The following is a 15,334-nucleotide window of genomic DNA, read 5'->3' as shown; positions in this document are numbered from 1 at the left end:
AGTGAAGAAGAGGCTGCTGGGGGAGTGGGGTGGGTAGTATGTGGGGAGATGTGTGTTAGAGCAGAATAGCTTGGCCTCTGATGATTGAAAAGCAGCTACAGAGATTGCCGTTGTACTAATTTCTTACCTTAGTGAATAGAAACGAAGTACTTGAGGCAACCTATTGTTAGTGAAGAATACATGTAAAATCTTCAGCAAGAGATACTGCTTCAAATCAGATGGTACCACACAGATGGTACGTCTCACTTTGTTTATTCCAACCCTACATTCCTCTGTCAGTAGGATGGTTATCTATGCATTCGGCACTGCACAAATTGTACAAGCCAATGAGCCTTCTGCCCAGAATCATAAAATGAAAGCAAGAATGTTAGAAACCAGAAACATTTCATATGTTTAAAAGTTCAGCTTTTTGTTTTTATGAAAAATTTTCTCTCTGTGTAATACTGAATTTTGACACTGGCTGACAGCATTTTACCCCTCAAAAGCTACCTCCTCTGTGGACTTTTACTCCTTCCCTCCCTGCCATCCTCTGTCCTCCACAAAGGAGCTGCCGTTCTCTGTGTTTTCTTAGCACTATGCTTATGTTTTCATGAGTGCTAGCTGTTTCTGCCTTCGTTACTTCCGGCGATGGCAAGTGTTTGAAGCAGGCAGGGTGCCTGTGAATTGCTATCTCAAGACTGTAGTTTTCAAATGAAGACAAGAACTGTCATGAAGAGGAGGAGTTAAAATTTGCAGTGCAGGTTTAGGACTAGGACTAGGGGGGAGTAGAAATTAGGAGATGAACTTTAATATTAGGAGTATCTTTTTCCATCTTTCTAAAAATAAAGGAACTGCTTAAGTGTTTGAGCTGAGGCTAGAAAACTACTTATCAGAGATGATATTACAGGGATTAAGATATAAGGCAGAGGGCTTGATTAGGTCATTTTGGTAGTTACTGAGAGAATTATGATTATATTCATTAGGAACTTCAGGGAGAAAATAAGGATGTGGAGACTCTCTCCTGAGCTGGGGATAGAGAAAGAACTGGACTCAGACCCAGGCCTCCCCCAGAGAGAATAGATGCTGACAAGGATTCTTGGCTCTTTCCCCAGGCTCTTCAAGATCCATTTTAATGCGCTGCTTCTAATCGTGAGCTTCATCCTAGCCACTTTCCAGCATCCTGGTACCTCAAAGAGCAAGCTTTACTTTTAGATTTGTCCTAGCCCTGATGCCAATAGCCCATCCATGCTACAGAATCACCCTGATTGGGGAGAAGTGTATTAAGAGTGTAGATTCTGGTGTCCGTTTGCCTGGGATTGAAACTTGACTGTTCTGAGCAACTTTTCAGCAAGTTAATTAAATTCTTATTGGTGCCTCAGTTTACTCATCTGTAAGTATGAGGGGATGTCTGGGAATAGTACCATATTTTATCAAAACTAAAACCATTGATCATAAGATGCACCATTGCTTTTCCACTGAGAAAGAAGAGTATACTGTCCATTTAACAGTATACGTTGTATCATTGATATATCCTAGTTACATAGAGGTTCAGCCTTCCTCTTAGGATTGTTGTGAGGAGTAAATTGATATTTGTAAAGCACTTTTTCTTACAGTATCTGGTAAATAAGCATTCCGAGTGTTAGCTCTTGTTAAATGTTAAACCTGTCCTAGTTGAGAGAAGTTAATTTAGTCATCTAGTCAGTGTTTATGGAGCAGCGTGCTTGGATAACACTGCCATCCCTTCTCTGAGAGACCTCATGTTCTAGTTGTGGAGAAACTCAGGGAAAGAGAGAAGTCCTCATACAATCCAGGAGTAGGGACACAAATTTGGGGGAACAAAGTAAGATTGACTTTTGTTGAGAGAGTCAGGAAAGGGTTTCCAGAGGCAGTGGCATTCGAGCTTAATCAGGAAGCATGAGGAAGGGCTCGCTGGAAAGACAACGCCGTCCGAGAAGGACTTGCAGGCAGGGGGAACAGCAGGTGCAAAGGCCCAGGGCTTTTGACAGTCAGCAGGACTGGGATGTTGACGGTGTGTGTGTATGGGGGTGTGATGGCAGCAGATGGTAAATCCGAAGAGGTAAGCTTCCCCAGATTTTGAAGAGTTTTGTATGTTGAGCTTGGTAGGGCGTTCTGTCCAGTAGGAAATGGGTAGATAACTGGGGTTTTTAACAGGGAGATGCTGTGAGCAGAATAGCGCTTCTTTCTTTCTAGTTTGTTTATATATTTAGGCCTTATAGATTTGCTTTTTTACATTTAGCTGTGGAAATGTGGAGGCTGCTGGTAAAACCTTTTTTGATACAGGCAGGCACCGCTTTTCTTTGACACAGTGAGGCCCTCCAGGCCATTGTGTAATTTGTAAAGTTGTTAGATGATAATATGAAGTCTTGTTTTCACAGTGCTATTTAAATATTAATACAAACATTCATTTACCAAGTTAAATGGCAGAATACTAGAGTGATGCATATAAACTTTTCATATTAAAATTTTCTTAAAATTTTATGTTTAAACAAACTTACAAAAAAATTGTGCAAATAATGATAATCAAAGAATATCTGTAAACTTTTGCCTCTATTCATTTGTTAACAGTTTAACCAGTTTGCTTTATCATTTTAGTGCCTTTCTCTTCCTCTCTCCCTTCATCCCTTTCCCTCCTTCCCTTCCATTCTGTCTCTGTCTCTCCCACTGCCTGCCTCCTCTCCCCCTAACACACAGTATTTTTTTTCTGAACCATATGAGAGTAGATTTCACGGGGATATTCTCTGGGAAGAAAACACACACACACAGTAGAGACAATATAGCCTTAATGTTGATACGAACTTTAATTTACTGTCTATATTCTAGTTTTGTAAATTGATTCAATAATATTCTTTACAGGATTTTTTCCCCCTTAGTAATGGGATTCATCTAGGTCAGGTGTTGTATTTAATTCTCTTGTCTCTTTCAGTTCAGTTCAGTCAGTCAGTCATGTCCGACTCTTTGCGACCCCATGAATCACAGCACGCCAGGCCTCCCTGTCCATCACCACCTCCCAGAGTTCACTCAAACTCACGTCCATCGAGTTACTGATGCCATCCAGCCATCTCATCCTCGGTCGTCCCCTTCTCCTCCTGCCCCCAATCCCTCCCAGCATCGGAGTCTTTTCCAATGAGTCAGCTCTTCGCATGAGGTGGCCAAAGTACTGGAGTTTCAGCTGTAGTATCATTCCTTCCACAGAACACCCAGGACTGATCTCCTTTAGAATGGACTGGTTGGAGCCTCCTTCAATTTGTAATGTTTACAAGGATTTTATCTTTTGTGATAATTGTCAGTTTTAGAGACTACAGTCCCCCCCTTTTCTTATGGAACATACCTTATTTTAGTGTTTTTCCGATGTTTTCTGCTGATTATATTCAGGTTATATCCCCTGCCAGAATACTACACAAGTAGTGGGTCCTAGAGGTGTCACATCTGAAGTTACCTATCTGCCCCTCACTGGTAATTTTAATTTAGACCATGACTTGGTCAATGTGTTCTCCAGTTACTTCGTTATATTTATTAGTAATTTTCCTCCTGAGACTAGTAAGCAATCTATGGGGAGGCACTTTAAGGCCATGAAAATATTCTAGTAGACTTGGCATCTATTGATGATACATGTTTGAATTAATCTTTACTTGGAAGGGTTACAAAATATTTTTACTGTTTTTTAAAGTCTGATGTTTGCATTCTAATGTATATGTTTTTTCTAATAATAGTGAAACAGCTTTTTATAAAATTATTAAATTGTTAAAATATTTCAATGATTCTTTCTGACTTGGTTTATGAAAATGACTTTTTATTGTTCATACCACCTAGCCAAGGCTAGGTAAGGAATCTGCCTGCAATGCAGGAGACCCAGGTTTGATCCCTGGGTTGGGAAGATCCCTGAAAAAGGGAATGGCAACCCACTCTAGTATTCTTGCCTGGAGAATCCCATGGGCTGGGGAGGCTGGTGGGCTATATATAGTTCATGGGGTTGGAAACAGCCGGACATGACTAGGTGACTAACACACATACCACCTAGCCATATTGAGAGTTCCTTTTCCAGCTACTGAAGGTGGCTTCCTTATTAGTTCCTTTGTATATTGACAGTGCTCTTGGAAGGTTATATATGAGCCTGTTAGATTTTAATGTTATCAATGGAGAGGGTGCTGCAGAAAGTCTTTACATCTTCAATGGGCAGTATCTAAGGGAGCCTTAATTTACATACAACTTCTAATTTCTGGCAGGGAACTTAAAAAAGACATTTGTCTGAGTCAAGTATTAAAAATGTCACACCTTTTTTTTTTTTGCAAAAAGAGTAAGACAACCACAAGTGCTACTGTGAACTAAAGCTCTTGGCCTGGTTTGATTCTCCTAACTGAAATTAGAACTTTAGTCATCTTCCTGAGTTTTTAAAGACATTGCTGCTGCTGCTGCTGCTGCTGTGTCGCTTCAGTCGTGTCCAACTCTGCGACCCCATAGACGGCAGCCCACCAGGCTCCCCCGTCCCTGGGATTCTCCAGGCAAGAACACTGGAGTGGGTTGCCATTTTCTTCTCCAATGCATGAAAGTGAAAAGTGAAGGTGAAGTCGCTCATTTGTGTCCAACCCTCAGCGACCCCATGGACTGCAGCCTACTAGGCTCCTCCGTCCATGGGATTTTCCAGGCAAGAGTCTGGAGTGGGGTGCCATTGCCCTCTCCATTTAAAGACATTAGGGCTATTTTATTTTTCAAAATTACAGAGATACCAGAAATATTAACGTTTGAAGGGATGGAGAATGTTGTTCAATTTCATCAGATATCTTCATACTGTTGTAACCTCTGTTGCTTTGGCTTGTAGGTTTTCTGATTTTTAAAAAAATCTTTCTTTCTGATCTGCTCTTAGTGATGGTCTTCACCTATTTGTTTTCTGGGTAGCTTTGTGCTTTTCAAAGACTGTGGCCTGTGGTTCTCACTTGGCTGACTGTGTTACTTGTGGTCATGAGGAGAAGAGGCAAGATTGTGAATGACTTAATAACAGGCCCCTTGCTTCCATGATAAAACTAATTCTCAAATTTAAAGAAAAAGTTACTTTCGTTTCTTGAGTTTGTTACATCTTTATCATTCATGTTTTGAGACAACTGAGAAACATCAGTTAAAAACAACCCCTGTTTGTAAGTGAGAGGGATAGTCAAGTGTTGCTGCAATTTGAAGTTCAGATTCTGAGACCTTTAAGAATGCCTGCTTCACATGAAGCTCTGTTCATGCAAGGGGGTAGGGTTTGTTACAGAGAGATTAATGATGTACTTTTTGTCTTGATCAAATGGCATAGTTGTCTTGCTCTTTTAATTGAAAGTTATTTCAACATTTTAGGTTTCAAAAGCTAAAAATCAGCAGTTCAACTAATCAGCTAATTTTAGTTGGAAATGTGTACACTGACATGATTATTAATTAATAGTATACATCAGAGATCTATAAAGATGTGAAGAGACAGAAACTTGGAGGTATCAAGGGGACATTTCATTCACGGATGGGCACGATAAAGGACAGAAACGGTAAGGACCAAACAGAAACAGGAGAGATTAAGAAGAGGTGGCAGAAATACACAGAAGAACTGTACAGAAAAGGTCTTAATGACCCAGATAACCATGATGGTGTGGTTACTCACCTAAAGCCAGACATCCTGGAGTGTAAAGTTAAATGGGGCTTAGAAGCTTTATTATGAACAAAGCTAATAAGAGGTGATGGAATTCCAGCTGAGCTATTTCATATCCTAAAAGATGATACTGTTAAAGGGCTGCACTCAGTGTTCCAGCAAATTTGGAAAATTTAGCAGTGGCCATAAAGACTCAACAAGGTCAGTTTTCATTCTGATCCCAGAGAAGGTTAGTGCCAAGGAATGTTCAAGCTACTGTACAGTTGTACTCATTTCACATGCTAGCAAGGTAATGCTCAAAATCCTTCAAGCTGGGTTCCAACAGAAACCAAAAACTTACAGATGTACAGGCTGAATTTAGAAAAGGCAGAGGAACCAGAGATCAGATTGCCATTGTCCATTAGATCATAGACATCTATGGGAATTCCAGAAAAACACTTACTGCTACTTCATTGACTACGCTAAATCCTTTACTGTGTGGATCACAAGACACTGGAAAATTCTTAAAGAGATGGGACTACCAGACCACCTTACCTGTCTCCTGAGAAACCTGTATGCAGGTCAGAAAACAGCATTTAGAACCAGACATGGAACCAATGGAGTGGTTCAAAATTGGGAAAGCAGTATGTCAAGGCTGTATATTGCCGCCCTGCTTATTTAGCTTATATGCAGAGTACATCATGTCAAATGCCATGCCGGACAAATCACAAGCTGGAATCTTGATGGAGAAATATCAGCAACCTCAGATATGCAGATGATACCACTCTAATGGCAGAAAGTGAAGAGGAACTAAAGAGCCTCTTGATGAGGGTAAGAGAGTGAAAAAGATGGCTTAAAATGCAACATTTAAAAAACTTAGATCATGGCATCCAGCTCCATCACTTCATGGCAAATAGATGGGAAAAAAGTGGAAACAGTGACAGATTTTATTTTCTTAGGCTCCAAAACTACTGTAGTTAGTGACTGCAGCCATGAAATTAAAAGACACTTGCTCCTTGGAAGAAAAGCTATGATAAACCTAGACAGTGCATTGAAGAGCAGATGACATCACTTTGCCAAGAAAGGTCTGTATAGTCAAAGCTATGGTTTTTCCAGTGGTCCTGTACGGATGTGAGAGTTGGACCGTAAAGAAGGCTGAGCATCAGAGCATTGATGCTGGAGAAGATTCTTGAGAGTCCTTGCACTGCAAGAAGATCAAACCAGTCAATACTAAAGGAAATCAACCCTAAATATTCATTGAAGGACTGATGCTGAAGCTGAAGCTCCAATACTTGGCCACCTGATGCAGAGAGCCAGCTCATTGGAAGAGGCCCTGATGCTGGGAAAGATTGAGGGCAAAAGGAGAAAGGGGGTGGCAGAGGATGAGATGATTATTTAGATAGATTCACTGACTCAGTGGACATGAGTGAGCAGGCTCCAGGAGATGGTGAAGGACAGGGAAGCTTGGCGTGCTGCAGTTCATGGGGTTGCAAAGAGTCTAACAGGACAGAGCAACTAAGCAACAACATTATTAAATGCATGTTAATTTTAAATGTTATATTTCTCATAATATTATGGAAGCTAGTTTGTGGTATTCCCAGTATACATCTGTAGAAAACAAGCTGTAATGAAAATGAATCACTTGTAAGGCTGTACAGGGAATTTCAGGCTTCACATCCCTCAGTTTTTCCACTGAATCTGGTATATTTTCTGATCTTGAATGAATATTTACATAGTTGAAGATTGTAGTTAGTAGTGATAAGCTTGTATTTCAAATGTATAGTAACAGACTTGCTTTGGGAAAATAATATAGGAACCTAGGAAAAGAGATGTTATGCTAGAACCAAGATAGTAAATAAATTAGGAGTTTAGTCTGTATGACCCTTTGACCCTGTAGCTCAAATGATAAAGAATCTGCCTGCAGTGCAGGGGACCGGGGTTTGATCCCTGGGTTGGGAAGATCCTCTGGAGAAGGGAATGGCAATCCATTCCAGTGTTCTTGCCTGGAGAATCCCATGGACAGAGAAGCCCACAGGTTATAGTCCATGGGGTCTCAGAGTCGAACATGACTGAGCTGCTAACATGTTTCAGTCTGGATGGGCTTCCCTGGTGGCTCACACGGTAAAGAATCTGCCTGCAATGCCGAGGACCAGGTTTGATCCCTCGTTCAGGACAATCGCCTGGAGAAGAGAATGGCCACCCACTCCAGTATTCTTGCCTGAAGAATTCCATGGACAGAGGAGCCTGGCAGACTTACAGTTCATGAGGTTGCAGAGTCAGGCGCGACTAAGCAACTTTCACTTTCACTTAGTCTATATAGTCATTACTGGTATTTGGACAGAAGGGTTATGGATGAGAGGGAAGAACCTTATGGTTTTTCAAAAAGCCATCTTATGATAATCAGTGATTTTTCTTTCTTATTATTTGAAAGTTTGACTGTTTTAACTACCTTCTTTATTCTGTTAAAGAAAGAAGCTTAATTAAGACATAGTCTGCATGTATTGACGTGGACATAATATTAATTATCTGTTTTTTTAAGGAAAGTTTTGTGTTTCCTGTTTCTGTTTTTGTTATTGCTTTTTAGTCTTTTAGGGGGAGTAGGCTAAGACTGTAGTGGTTTTTTTCTCCTTTCTGTTTTTCTGGACTACATTAGCCATTCACATAACAGAAGATAATAGCCATTTTTAAAATTCATGTCTTCAAATGTTAATTTGATGCTTTGAGGCATAAATGACCTTTCTAGCCAGCCCAGACTTGTCAAACAAAGGAATGATAGGAACAAGCTGCTGTTTGTTCTGATACAACAGGCTGTTTTTCACAGAGAATTTCAAAACAATTTTGCTTCCCTCTTCTCTGAAACATTAAATTAAACGTCAGCCTGTACTAGGCTTGAATTTAGGAAGAATTGTGTACACACAAGTGGTTAAGTGAAATTACAACCACCTGTGCAGAATAAACTGTAGGCTTCAAGCTTGCAGAGTTGTCAAGAGTGTGTAGTGCACTCCTGGCTCTTCAGGCCCATATCGGGGCTCAGAGCTGATCCATTGAGTTCATAGAGTGTTGGAGGGAAGAGAAGGAGGAAGACCAAGAAATAGATGAGCTGGGTGAGGTGTTGTACATAGCTTCATATTACTTTTGTTGCAGATTAGTTGAAACTAGTGAAGTGAACTGAGGCAGTGTTTTGGAATGATTGCTGGTCTTGGCATCAGAGGATTTGGGTTTTCTCACAGCTTTACCGCTTCACAGCTGGCTTACTAGCCTTGGGCCCTGCCCAGGAGGGGCCCTGCCTGCTGTGTCCATGAGTTGGTCAGATGGGAATAATATTGCTTGTCCCACTCCATTATCAACTCTATATGAGGATGTTTGAGAGGCACCTATGAATGATGGATGTAAGAGTGTAAAAACCCTATTGTGTGTCTCTCAGTAATGATGATGTTAACATTGCCTAGTTCTAGTTTGTTCTAGATACTGTTCTCTGACACCAACTCTTCTTTTCCTGGATATGATGTAAAGAAGTAGATGGAAGTTTTAAGTTTGGGTTGGGTTCTTATGTTCTAAAATAAATGACGAGGAATTGGGAGCCAGGAACACAGGAAAAGTCCACCTATAAATACTACAAACCACTCCTTCTGTAACCTTACCCCCAAATAATTTAATGTCCACTTCTCTCCATTGAGAGTTTAATATTTCATGTAAAAGAGCAGAATATGTGCTTTGTTTTGGGGAATTGTTAGTTTATTTTTTCTTCTTAGCTATCATGAAAAAGGAAGAAAGAAGGAAACAATTCATTTTTGTCAAAGCACGATAGTGACTCATTAACCCAAATAAGCTTAAAATAGTCACTGTTATGTCCTGAAAATTTGTTTGTCTTGAGTATTATTTCAAGAGATTGCTAGTACTATAACAACAAAAGACTTATATAGAGTACATCTGGCTTATTGCCTTTTTTCCTCCTCTAAGCAATGCAGAGGAGATTTCTATATTAATTTATATTGGGAATTAGGTTTGTTAGGGGGAAAAGGATCATTTGGAAGTTTGATAGTTCTAATTAGGAAAGGCTTTGTGTTTATAGGAAAGCATGCAGTGTGGCATATATTAATAGTTACATTTTAATAGAAAGGGGACCATTAGGATGTATGTAGGCGCTAAGATGTTATCTTGGATATAAAGTAATAGCTTAGTCTCTTGACCAGGGTAATATGATTGGTTTGTAGACATAGGTTTTAATGGGAGGATGTGGAAAAAAAAAAAAGAGAAGAGTTTGTAAAATTAAAATTCTTATAAATTTCACAGGGTGCTCTAAGTTCTTACCACAGTTCTGAAACAAATATGTCAAGTTTCATAATTTATGATGACGTTATATTTTTTGAAAATGATTAAAATAATTTTAACTTGCATTTACTAAATGGTATAGTCCCTTGATAAAATTCTATTTTTAGGGCCTTGGGATTTGGTTGGAATAATTTTGTGAAAAGATTCTTGTATTGGAAACCAAGGGATACCTATGTTCCAGACAGAGCCCAACTTGTTTAACCTTGGGTGCTTCAGTTGACTTCCATGGACCTTCTTTCATATGATAAATGATTGGAAATATAAATAATTTAGGGTCTTAAATGCCATTTACATTTTTACTGCTTTTGTCCTTGGGGAGTGTTATTAAAACCAGTAATGAAGTATAAGTATATATATTCAAAATACTGTATTTGTTGTTTTCCTTGAAGAGTTTTCATTTAGCCAAATGGATTGATTTAAAGTTTTTGACCACAGCTGCTACAGAAATGTGTGCATAGCTACTGTTTTGGTAAACATAGACTAGTAACCAGATGGTAGTAATACTTTAAAAAGTTGGACTATATGAGCTGGGAACCATCCAAGTGGAATTTTAAGTGTTTTGCCTAGGTACATTGGATTTAGTGCACACTAAGTGAGTTTGAGTATATTTTATTACTGCAGTGGCTAGAAAGAACAAATAGAGTATTATGTGGAATACAAATAATGCTTATTAAGCTTGCAGTCGATTCCTTCTGATAGATGTTCCAAATTGCTGTCAGACGATATTTACTTACTCATAAACAGATGTGCTTTTGCTTTAACAGGATAACTATTGCAAACTTAGTTATGCAAATTTTAAACAACTGTTACGGATTACATTTTCAAATCATTGTTGATTAAATAAACTGATTTATTATATTTTGTAAGGTTGTTGCTTTGGTGGTTATTTTCAGTGACAAAGAACTTAATTTTTTGTTTTGAAATACTGATTAAAGATGGGATATCATCAGTTAAAATTTTTTTTCTGGTCTGCAGTTCGGCATGTGTATATAAGATGAGCAACTGATTATTATATTAAAAAATTTTAGTCATTTTAATCAACAAATAAGGTGTTAGTGCCAATTTGAGCATCAGCTGACCTGTGGTTTACATAAACCAGCAGTAGTAGCAGTCTTATTTTATCTTAAAATATACAGGTTGGTAGTATTGGAGACTGTTTCTTCCAGTCTTAGTTTTTTTCTCCTACATGTATGTATGGTGTTGTTATGGTTATTTAAGATCTCTGCTAGGTAGGTGTTATGCTATTTATTGAATATATATAAAGTTTCTGTAATTTCAGATTCTGATATTAGACTGTGAGCTAACTAGTTCACAGAAGCTCTGGTCTCTGCCAACTTTATTTTGGTCTTGTGATAGGTTCTGTCTACTTCAATGGGTTTATATTTAATAGTTCCTACTATCTCTAATTCTGAAAGAGATGGGAATACAGACCACCTGACCTGCCTCTTGAGAAATTTGTATGCAGGTCAGGAAGCAACAGTTAGAGCTGGACATGGAACAACAGACTGGTTCCAAATAGGAAAAGGAGTACATCAAGGCTGTATACTGTCACCCTGCTTATTTAACTTCTATGCAGACTACGTCATGAGAAACGCTGGACTGGAAGAAACACAAGCCGGAATCAAGATTGCTGGGATAAATATCAATCACCTCAGATATGCAGATGACACCACCCTTATGGCAGAAAGTGAAGAGGAGCTAAAAGCCTCTTGATGAAAGTGAAAGAGGAGAGGGAAAAAGTTGGCTTAAAGCTCAACATTCAGAAAACGAAGATCATGGCATCTGGTCCCATCACTTCATGGGAAATAGATGGGGAAACAGTGGAAACAGTATCAGACTTTATTTTTTTGGGCTCCAAAATCACTGCAGATGGTGACTGCAGCCATGAAATTAAAAGACGCTTACTCCTTGGAAGGAAAGTTATGATCAACCTAGATAGCATGTTGAAGAGCAGAGACATTACTTTGCCGACTAAGGTCCATCTAGTCAAGGCTATGGTTTTTCCTGTGGTCATGTATGGATGTGAGAGTTGGACTATGAAGAAAGCTGAGTGCCGAAGAATTGATGCTTTTGAAGTGTGGTGTTGGAGAAGACTCTAGAGAGTCCCTTGGCCTGCAAGGAGATCCAACCAGTAAATTCTGAAGGAGATCAGCCCTGGGTGTTCTGTGGAAGGAATGATGCTAAAGCTGAAACTCCAGTACTTTGGCCACCTCATGCGAAGAGCTGACTCATTGGAAAAGACTCTGATGCTGGGAGGGATTAGGGGCAGGAGGAGAAAGGGACAACAGAGGATGAGATGGCTGGATGGCATCACTGACTCGATGGACGTGAGTCTGAGTGAACTCCGAGAGTTGGTGATGGACAGGGAGGCCTGGAGGGCTGCGATTCATGGGGTCGCAAAGAGTTGGACTCGACTGAGTGACTGAACTGCCTGCCTGACTGACAGACTGGCTGTTTCTCAGATTACTATTTCCAGCATTTATGTGTGCTTGTGTTCACAACAAATATTTGCTGAATCATCATCTTTAGGTATTAGGCACTGTGCTTTAGGCATTGTGCTAGAACAAATAGGTAACACTAGTTCTCTGAAACATGCTTGAGAGCTGGTAAAAGATAGTGTGTGGGGTGGCTAGTCACATACAAACACTTGTAAATTTGTTTTCTTGGAGTGTTGGAATCTAAACTTACACATCTGAGAGAAAAATAGATAATCCTTTAAAGTTTATGAACCCTTTTTAGGTTTCATGATTTGGACTTGTGAGTAAAGGCCAAATTATAAAGCCTGTCATTTACTGTGGGCACCTCACACGGCCACTGTATCTACATTACACTCGCAAGCTTATATCTAGCATCCAACTACATACAAAAGTGAAATCCACTAGTCACCTTTGGTTACTCAAGGAGTATTCACCGACAAATGTGAATGATTTATAAAGCTAGAAAATCTTTATTAGTCTGAGCAAGTCATTAGTCACAGCAGTACTAATGGTGTAAAGCAATCCAGATTATCGTGCCAGTGTGATACTTGTAGTTCTGCTAACACACGCGTTAGTTCATTATTGTACATCTAGTAACACTTAGATTTGATTAGTATAATACTGCCATTCACTGTGGTTCTTAAATATTGAACATTCTAAGCTTCCTGCTGAGTATGAAGGTTAATGAACAAAAGCAATTGTAATGTATGGTATGAGAAATGTATAGCTTCAAGTTTTTCCCCCACCCCAACCCCATTCAGAGGTTTACTCAGTAACATGCATCACCACAATTTACAAAGTTGTGTCTTTAACACAAAATTAATTGCTGATGAGAGAGAGACATGCTAGAAATACGACTTTTAACTAAGTGTACCAATAGTCCCGAAGAACAATTCTAATATTCTGGGTTTACCAATAGCTGTTAATAATTTAACGCTCTCTCACCCCAACCTCACAGCCTGCATATAAAACTGCATCAAGGAGTCAGCACCTAGGAGACTAAGTAAATTATTGGTAATTGCCAGCCTTATCATATTTTGTTACCTTACTCTGATTCTTTCTTTTTTTTTTGACAAGAAACTTGTCATATTTTGTTACCTTAATCTGATTCATGTTTTTTGGTTTTTTTTTTTTTTTTTTTGTCATCTGTATTTTGTCATCAGTATTCTGTATGCTGTTCATTTGGACCTTTGTTATAGACAACAGTAGGGAAGAGACCTAATAAAAAGTCCCACATTTTTCAGAGAATAATCTAGAATAATGCTATTGAAGAGTATCCAGTATCAGAACAAACAGGCAATGAACAGCATATAATTTTACACATTATTCAGAGACATTAAATATACATATTAGTAAGGTAGCAGATGCTTTAGTTCTGAAATTCACATGTAAAGTAGTAGTCTGTCTCTGCAGGGCTCCGCTCCAGCCAGCGCTCCTTCACATGTAATGAATAGCTAATTTCAGTCCTATGGTCCATAGGAGACTTGACTGGGGAACTGGGAGGAGAAAAGCATTCCAGCTCTGTGAACAGCAGGATATGCTGAGATGTGCTTTTTAATGGAGAAACATTTTAGAACTCTTGGGGGTAAATTCATAAAGAGGATTGTGCATGTGTTTTTGTGTTTAAATTAAGGAATTATTAATATAGTTAGGCAACCAGGAGTCTGGCAGCTGTACTGCAAAAGAGGAAAACCAGAATCTGGCTACAAACTAAGCTTAAAAATAGCTTGTACTTTTGATAAAACTATCTGTGTCCAGTGGAGCCATTTATTAGAAAATAGGCATTTAAGAACATATTTTAACTCATTGAAATATGGAGTTAACTTTTAAAGCTAGTCTTTGCATGCGTACAGAAAAAGGGAAGTGACTTTTATTCTTCTGCCTCATGGAGACTTCTTTGTCATTTGAGACTTTCTTGTGTTCATAATTCTTCCATCCATCTATCCTGTCAGTATTTGTTGAATATCTGCTGTGTATCATGATGTTCTGGGAGCCCCGAAATGAATAAAATCAGTCTTTACCCTCAAAAGGTTTACAGTCTGGTGGAAAGACAGACTTATAAATGCTATAACTAAAATAAGAATAAGGAGTTTATATGTGGAGGCTAGAGTTTTCAAGCTAAAAGTCCTTTTTTAAAATTGTGAAGTATAAAATACATATTGAACAGTGTATAAAGCATATGCCTACAGTTGGACAGAGTGTTAAGGAATTCTACTTTATGTATTCTTTGTGCTTGCTGCTTTTATTCAACATTATGTGATTCATCTGTATGATTGTAGCATTCTCATTGCTGTGTAGTAAACTGTTTTATATCTGTACCATACTGTGTTTAGTCTTTCTATTGTTGGTGGACATTTGGATTGCTTCCAGTTTTGGGGTATTATTAACAATGATATTAAGAGTGTTCTTGATTACGCATCTTGGTACATATGCTCATGTACTTCTTTAGTTTATATTTGCCTAACAGTGAACAACAGACTGGTTCCAAATAGGTAAAGGCTGTATATTGTCACCCTGCTTATTTAACTTATATGCAGAGTACATCATGAGAAATGCTGGGCTGGAGGAAGCACAAGCTAGAATCAAGATTGCCAGGAGAAATATCAATAACCTCAGATATGCAGATGACACCACCTGTATGGCAGAAAGTGAAGAAGAATTAAAGAGCCTCTTGATGAAAGTGAAAGAGGAGAGTGAAAAAGTTGGCTTAAAGCTCAACATTTAGAAAACTGAGATCATGGCATCTGGTCCCATCGCTTCATGGCAAATAGATGTGGAAACAGTGTCAGACTTTATTTTTTTGGGCTCCAAAATCACTGCAGATGGTGATTACAGCCATGAAATTAAAAGACACTTACTCCTTGGAAGGAAAGTTACGACCAACCTAGACAGCATATTCAAAAGCAGAGACATTACTTTGTCAACAAAGGTCCAT

General features: G+C 38.9%; 1 protein-coding gene across 1 annotated transcript in view; it reads left to right on the top strand.

The window, feature by feature from the left end:
• The window catches only part of ZSWIM6 (zinc finger SWIM-type containing 6), a 209,340-nt gene that overhangs the window by 82,874 nt on the left and 111,132 nt on the right, over window positions 1-15,334 (top strand). The window lies entirely within an intron of this gene.

The sequence above is a fragment of the Ovis aries genome, chromosome 16 (assembly GCF_016772045.2).
Source record: "Ovis aries strain OAR_USU_Benz2616 breed Rambouillet chromosome 16, ARS-UI_Ramb_v3.0, whole genome shotgun sequence".
NCBI classification, from domain to species: Eukaryota; Metazoa; Chordata; class Mammalia; order Artiodactyla; family Bovidae; genus Ovis; species Ovis aries.
This window is presented reverse-complemented; position numbering and strand designations above follow the sequence as displayed.